Genomic DNA, 8,498 nt, shown 5'->3' with positions numbered 1-8,498 from the left:
TGTGGGTACCCCACAGAAATTGGAATCCATGATTTGATTCTTCAGAGTGAGTGGTTACAGAAGTGTGCTGTTGGTGTGATATATTTAATATGATGTTAGAGGGACCATGGATACTGACTAGAGGCATACTAGTTCTTTTTAAACCAGGAAAAAGAAGATTTTTTTTCTCAGTTTCTTTTGGTTTTGAGGAGAAGAATCATATTTATAGTAGTATAATATTTCATTATTCATTTTTTAAATGCTAACTCTTCAGTGTTATTTAAGGATTTGGGGTGGGAAGGAAAAATGCAATTTATTTTTTCTCTCTCTGGTCTTTATTTTATTTTTTATATAGATTTTCACAATTCTAATTAAAGCAGCAACTTTGGAAACCATAGCCATTACACTTTTACAAGGTTTGTATAAAAACTATTTAACCTCTTATATGTTATAAACATTTCAGTTATATCTCCCCTGATATTTTATTATTTATTTGATTTTTATTCAGCTTTTATTATTGCTTTTAAATAACTCAAAACATACCTAACACTCACTCATCCACCTACTTTCCCTGTGAGCAAATCCTGTGTCAACCCTGTGAGGTGGATTCAGTTGACAGAAAGTATCTGACTGAAAGCTACCATCTGTTTTTTTATGCCTAAGGTGGGACTAGAGCTCCCTTGTTCCTAGGCCAACCCCAGCAGGTGCAGCTGATGCCTACAAATGTGGCACTCCCCCCTTCTCTGATGGGGTTGCTGTTGGGGTCAGGAAGGCTCTGAAGGAGGTAGTAGGGGGGAAGCAAGAAGCTTCCCAGCACACATAGTTGAAGCCTACAAATGTGGTACTGCCCTTCCACTTTCCAATCCCAAAATTCCAGAATAAAGTTGGGGTGGCCTTTGAGCGCCTCTGACAAAATCTGCAACAAGAGGTCAGTAACTCAGGCTCACTGGGGGAGGGGTCACCCAATGAACATCACCCAGAGAGACACTCTGTAGCCTCAGCTGCCGCCCCTTCTTTGGTAGGATGATGCTGGAGCTCTCAGCCTTCAATTGGGGCTCCCGGAATGGTGGCGGGAGAGGGCTACTGGTGAGCCCCACTTTGCAGGATGAAGCAGGTGGATGTAATTGCAAGTCCAGCTTTGGCTATGTTGAGGAGCAGCAGCTAGGCCTAGGGGCTGAGGAGAAGGAACAGGAGTTGGTGTGGTGGCTGGGCTGCCTTCTGGCCTGCTGCACACAGGTTTTTCCTTTGGTTGTGGGCTGGGGTGGGTCAGGTGGGGGGTGGTCCCATGGGCCCCAAGGGCCAGATATAAGCATCTCACGGATCACATCTGGCCCACGGGCCTTAAGTTTAACATGTCTGATCTACCGAGTTTCCCTGAAAATAAGACAGGGTCTTATTTTCTTTTTACACACAAAATATAGCTTGGACCTTATTATGAGGGTGGGTTTATTGTTTTGGGGTTGCCGGGTAGCTGCTGTCTTGTGAGTGGGCTCCCAAAGAGCCGGGCACAGTCTCATGGACGAATGGCTGTGTTGCGCTGTTGCAGCAGTGCAACACAGCAGCCATGAAGTGACCACACTCATGCGCAGCCATCTGGAAAACCCCCTTTCCTGCCGGGCACAGCACCATTCACTGACCTAGAGGTATCGCCAAGCCGCATGAGTGCCTGTTTGCTGCCGTTCGGCTCCCGTAGCTTGGTGCCTTCAAAATGGCAGTGAATGGTGGTCTGCATGGCTGGAGGGGGGGGGGGTTGCATGAGCGGCTGTTCCACTCTCGCTCACACACCTGCCAGCCTCACATTGCCCTGTCCCAGCTCTCTGCGCATAGCCAGGGCACCTCTGCTGCTGCCGCCGCATGGCTTTCTCTGCGGCTTCCAAACTGAGTCTTCTGGCAGTGGCCACTCTGGGTGTATGTTCTATGGTTGTGGGCCAGCTGCTGGCAGAGTGTACAACCACAGAGTGTATGCCCAGAGCGGCCACTGCCAGAAGACTTGGTTTGGAAGCCACAGAAAAAGCCATGCAGTGATGGCGGCAGCAGCAGCGGAGGTGCCCTGGCTCTGCAGAGAGAGCTGGGCCAGGGCATCATGAGGCTGGCACAGAGCCGCTCACCAACCTAGCGGTATCCCGAAGGCACTAAGCAATGCGATTACCTTTGCCTCCCCCCAGTTCCTATGATTTGGCACCTTTGGGATACCGCTAGGTTGGTGAGCGGCACTCTGCCTGGCCAGAGGTGTGGGGGGGTTGTCCAGGGGGCTTATTTGCGGGGGAGGGCTTATATTTTTGCCCACCAGAAAAATGTGGCATGGCCTGATTATCAGGACATGTCGTAATTTCGGGGAAACACAGTAGCATCTGTTCATTTAATTTATTTTCCATGACTGAAATTTGCATTTGCCTCTGCTAAATTTAAATATTATTTTCAGTACTCTTAACTTATACATTTTATATTTATGAAAGAATGATTATCCCACTCAATTTGTGGTATCTGCAAATTGGATAAGCATTTCTTCAATCACTTTGTCTAAGGCATTAATAAAAACATTGGAAAGTTGTGGTCCTTTGGCTGAACACTGTGGCACCCCACAGAGTAGTTTGACAAAGAACCATTGATGAGCATTTTTGATAGTTTCCAGACAACCTTATGGATTCACCCCATCCTTAATTAATTTACTAATCATGTTGCAGCTGCAACAGTCTTGCAATGTTGTGCAAGGATCAAGATGCATTATACCTACAGGATTTATCCAATTTACTAAGCAAGTTATCCAATCAAAACATAAACTAAGATTAGTCTGATATAACTAGACAACATTCCTTTCAGTAAAACAATCATTAATATCTTCTCAGAATTTTTTAACCAAGAACAATCTTTCCAGTTTTTGAACCTACAATTCATCTCACTCCAAATATTGATCATCCTAAAAATACATACCAGAGTTCCAGAAACCTAAGATGACATCACTTCCATACTCACTCATCACCTGCAATATTATTTTCCTTTCCAAACCAATCTATACTACTTCAGATAAGGAAACTTTTTAAAGGCAGAATTGTCGACAGAAGAATACTTTCACATAATTGACCATCCATGAGTACACTTTGCCTCCATCCTGTATTTTATCCCAAAGAATGAGATGTCAACACTAAAATAGTGATAGTTGTATTGATTTCCTAATTTACTGTCACCACATGGGAAAGGAAAATATGTGTAATGGAATGGGATAATTCACCACAGCCAACTTGCCATGGCCAACTTGCCATGGTCAATTCACCATGGAACAGGTCGCTGAGAAACAATTCAACAATTCAATTTAATTATTTAAAATGTAATTTTTTTTGCATTTTTATAATTCATATTTTATTTTGTCCCTCCTCTGGCATCCTTTCTTTAATGATTCTATTAGACTATTTCTTCACTATTAGTAACTCTTATCCCGTAACAAGTTGTCTCGTGGTGAGTTGACTGTGGCGAGTTGGCCAAAATGAGTAAGCTAATGGTATGTGGGAATGTCTTTGGGAGTAGTGAGGGAGGAGAGATGCCACCTGGGGATAAGGGGGTATGTAGACTGCAATTGTATAACAGGCAGGGTGGGGGAAACCCTCAGAAATAAACCTGCCTCATTTATTAGGTGATAAAAGAGATGATGGAAGATTTATAGTTTTAGACTTTCAAGATTTTATTAATGTAGCCTTGCAATAAAATAGAGTTAGCTCATCTGGTTATGTTTCTCATTTTGCTCTACCTGGGAAGGCTGACTGTATGTGGTATGCTTGGGTAGAAGAAGTAAAGATTATTACCCTGCATAATTGCTGAACTAGTAGCCCTATTATACATTTTGATGCTTGAACAGATGGATAGGTCACTTTGTTAGCCAGTTGCTAAGCTAAAGAAGAGATGGAAGCTTTCTCGCTAAATACAACACTTATAAGATCATCTCAGTTCTTCAACTGATAACAATGTGTTACTGGGTCTTCATTCTTATTTAGTGTTAGATTGAAGAATTAGCTCTTCTTCCATATCATTTAATTTCTACTGTGAGGAAAGATGAATTATTGTAAATGCATCTATTTAGCTTTTTGGGTTGTTTTTTTTTAAATGAAAGCCAATGCAAGGTGGCTTAAAACATAAATATTAAAAATAACAATGGAAAAAATCAGCCAAGGAGGCAGAGCAGACCCTAAAATGAAAAAGAAAATGTGGTACATAAAACAAATGGACACCTAAGAAAAATCAGCAACAAAGAAGTCCAACCACAAAGGATAAATCATAGATTAAAAGATCGGTATACATTTTCATTTTTATTTACATTACAAGAAAACTCATAAGTCTTCCAGACATTGAAAGCATGACTGAAATGTGTTGCAGACAAACAGAGTAACTTCATCTGAGCTATGAACATATTCAGTGACAGATGATCCATCGTCTGTGGGTTTGGATGGCACATGATGGAACTTTAGACACATATCAATGCATGGAGGTAGAAACCTTTTAGAAGTATAAAATTATAGACTTGCAATGTACTTTAGAGGCCATCAATTTCAAACCCCGGTTCAGTGTAGGATAACAACATCTCTGACAGATGTCCACCCAGCCTCAGTGTAAAGACTTCCATCATGTAATGGATATATAGTTTTCAAATCTAATCACTTTGTGAAAGGAGTGACCCTGCCCAATTATACATGATTTTCATATATATGTGTATGATTGTAGAATTATCTGAATCATCCTAATATTCTGAAAAATTACAAGATTTTGTGGAAAGTGATTCAACTCTCATAACATAAAAGCTCAAATTTGAAAGCTGGACCTAATATTCAAAGACAGTGATTCGTCCAGTAACCTTTTGGCTTTAATTAGACTTGAACCCTTCTTGTCTGTGTTTCAAATATCAAGCTTTCCAACAGCTTTCTTTTACTGTTGTTCACCTTTAGCATGGGAACAGTTGTCTACTCTAATTAAGTGTGAAGGATATCTGACTTTGGAGAGCAAGAGTTCATCTTTAGCTGCCATTTGCAACAGCTTCTGTTCATGGCTCATAATTTATATAGCAAAAGCTGAGTGCAACCATTCCATAAAGAGGATTCTGTTTGCTTTGGAAACCTGAGAGTGGAATCCCTCAGGCATTTGTGTCCCAAGTGAGCAAGTAGCAGCAGGAAACATGGCAAAGGAAGAGGCATCTATCAGATCCTTTTTAGTTTAATGCACAAATGGAATGTCAAGCAGTCCGACTATATCTCCTTTTGCAGAATAACTGTAATTCATTTTTCTACATACTCATTTACCTGAATTTGTCCCATTTCTTCCTGCAATTTCCTGATTGCACTGGCAATAGTGAGCGATGAGAACATCTGTCTCTTATATAGTAAAAGGCTTTGGAAACATATGTGTTTGTACTAAGTAGGTTGACAAAATTCTCATGATCTAGACTGTGCTTGTGAGTGTGTGTGTGTTTTGTTGGGGGGAGACAGAAGAAGAGAAATATGTCAACTAACATTTTTCAAAATATGTCTGTTTTAGTGTAGGCGCTATATTTCTTAGCCATTGGTCATGCTGTTTTCAGCTGATGTGTGCTAAGGTCCAGTAACATATGGAGGGTCTCAGTTTGCCCATCATTTTTTAGAGGCTTAGGGCTCCCTTCCTCTTGTTTGTTGATTTTAGACAAGCATGCTCTGTTGGGCTAATGAAAGAATCCCACAGGGAAAAGGAATTAAATCTGGGAAAGCTCAGAAGGATCTTTTCAATCCAAATAGCAAATCTGCCTCTACAAGAATATACAAGCTGTTGGAAAAGAGAGTGAATCAGAAATTGATTCATGGACAAATTGTAAAACTACAAGAGGTATAACAGCATAACAGCATGGGCTGAAAGTTCCTGGTTGAACACACTCACTCACTGGGTGAGTCTGACCTCAACTTCCATCTGCTAAATGCTGTAAAATAGGTTTATGCAACTTGTATGCCCCATGAAAAAGAATACTGCTTATCAGGGTTGATGATAGCTCAACAAGGGCCTCATTTAAAGATAAATAAGATGAACCAACAAGACAATGTTATGACTTTATGCCTGAGAAAAACATGGTACATTTTTTGTTCTTCAGTAGCTTCCTTGTAACTACTCCGGGTGGTAGGAATGAATGGTGGGAAACAGCAGAGGAACTGAGCAGCAGCATTAAAGCAATGTAGTCACAACTGCCATCTTTATTATTGTGGGAGGTAAGTTGAGAACGGGAACTTCTCAGAGTACAGATGTCAGTTATGCCATCAACCAGCAGTCACCCACTTTCAAGGCAAAGAAACATAGGCAAAAAGTCTATTAAACAATGGGATTGGTGAGAGAAAGAAACACCAGAATTAAACTATTGTGGGTATAAAAAGGGAATTATATCCCCATGCTGACAGTAGGCAACCATCTGTTTTAATGGCCTCTTCCTAGCATGTAATAAAGATTCTTATTGGCCAGGCCAGGCCATAAGCTGAGTATGAGCTTACAGCTACAGTCTAATCACTCTGTGCCAAACTTAGTATCAGGGAAATGTTGCCGAGATCTTGTCAGTGAGCCCGAAAGCTTGATTGTACTCATTTATTCCCATAGCAATGGGAAGAAAGCCATCACATATTGCTCAAGGATTAAAAAGATGGATACCATCCCCTGTCATCAAGAAGACAGCATCATGTTCCAGAATCAAAATCAGGTGGCTATCCAAATGAACCAGCTGAAAGAAATTATGACAGCAAGGAGATTTTGGCCATCGAGGAAGCATTGGCCCCATCTCCTTGAAGGGACAAAATATCCCTTTCAAAGTAACACAAAAATGTGGAATCCTTACAAGCTTCTTATAGACTCAGAGAGTGCCAGTGTCTCATTTTAACTCCTTCCTTGAGGGAAGAAAACATGCAGCTTAGCCAAGGCAGCTGGCCAGCTGGCCATTTTGCAGTATTTAAAAGGCTTCTGATTTTTGATGACCTCATATTACGGCAAACAGCAAGGCTTTTATATCTTCTTGCCACACTTGTTGCCATTCTATGCCATTTGCTGACAAGTTTTCCAAAGCCACAACTTGCCCAATCACCTCCTTTCTGACAGAGGCGCATAATTCATATCACATTTTTGGAAATCTATTTTTCAAATATTGGACATTAAGCTCTATGTGTCCTCTGCCCATCGCTTGCAGCTAGATGGATAAATGGGGAGAATAAATGCCACTTGATTATCTTCATTGCTGTGTAAACTACCAGAAGACAATTGCTCTGATTGTGTCCTTATTGCTAAATTTGCCTATAAGAACTCAGTTCATCAGATGTCACTATTTTGGACCAACTATGGTTACCACCCATGGATATTGTCAAATGCTTCCCTTTCTCTCACCTCTATTGGAGGCTTCTTATTTTCTCCAGGAATTGTGAGCTACTCAACACCTCGTCAAAGATCAACAGAATCATGCCAAAAACATACAACCACCCTCATTGCAATTGGAGAATGTATCTGGCTTTCTATGAGAGTTATTCCTTTCACACAACTGTCTAGAAATTTGGATATCAACTTTATTGAATCATTTCCTATACCTGGACATATCAGTCCTATAGCCTTTCTTTTGCAACAGCTGGATTTCCATCACCTTTCTGTATCTCTGCCCCACCTTGTTCTTTTATTGATGGAGATAAAGAGATTCAGATAAAGTAAACTCCAGATTCTCAGTGTGTGCTAGAATATCTTATTCCTGGGAAGGGCTACTAGATGGAGAACAGTCATAGAGAAACCAGATGATTCTTAGAGTTTTAGCTCTGAGGGACAAAGTAACTGATTTGGAGAAAGAAGGGAGACATTTGTACATCTAATGAGAAAATAGATGTAGCCCTGACCAAAGTTGACAAGAGGAGTTCTGGGATGATGGGAACTCCTGATGAATAAGTAGAAGTAATTTTTTTTCTTCCCACTCTTCCAGCCTGATGACAGAAGAAAGTTAATTACAACAGCCTGGAAAATGGGGAGACTTTTCTGACTTCATCAAAAGAATAAATTCTATCTCCACTCAATCAACTATCAGGTCAAATAGAGCCAATACAGAAACCTAGCTCAACTGTCTTCAACTTTCAAGGCTGGAATAAAAGGAATCAAAAGTTAATTGATGTAAATTGAAAAGCAAAAGAAAAAAAAAGGTTTCAGATTTAAACTCTTTCTCTCTCCCCCCTTCCTCCCATCCATACCCAGAGGTTCTGCACTAGGCTAGTCTTCTGCAAACAGATAACTTCTTTCTTGTCTGCAATAAAGCAATTTGTGAAATCTTGCTGAGTCTGTGAAGCTTCTTCAATTATTCAATGTGAGTTAAGTTCCTGTATAGTCAATATTTATTGCCGTGAATGACAACTTATTATCCTATATGTTCCGTGTTTACCTATTGCAGGATGGCTAAAGGGCATACATACATACAGAGACATACATAAATACTATTTTACTGTAGAGTTTTATGTCCAATCATAATTAGAAAATTCTTTTGCGCTTTTTCAGACTAGGCAGCAAGG

General features: G+C 40.6%; 1 long non-coding RNA gene across 1 annotated transcript in view; it reads left to right on the top strand.

The window, feature by feature from the left end:
• LOC148049757 (uncharacterized) overlaps positions 1-8,046 on the top strand; it is a 13,008-nt gene extending 4,962 nt beyond the window's left edge. The window contains exons 3-4 of the long non-coding RNA XR_015698368.1: positions 335-395; positions 7,922-8,046. This is a non-coding gene — a long non-coding RNA (uncharacterized LOC148049757). The remainder of the gene's footprint in view (positions 1-334; positions 396-7,921) is intronic.
• The last annotated feature ends 452 nt before the right edge of the window (positions 8,047-8,498 follow it).

Source organism: Thamnophis sirtalis, unplaced genomic scaffold, assembly GCF_051295495.1.
Source record: "Thamnophis sirtalis isolate CommonGarterSnake01/CBP01778 unplaced genomic scaffold, rThaSir2_p1.2 scaffold_1, whole genome shotgun sequence".
NCBI classification, from domain to species: domain Eukaryota; kingdom Metazoa; phylum Chordata; class Lepidosauria; order Squamata; family Natricidae; genus Thamnophis; species Thamnophis sirtalis.
Note: the sequence above shows the minus strand (reverse complement) of the source record. Positions and strands in the feature narration are given on the sequence as shown.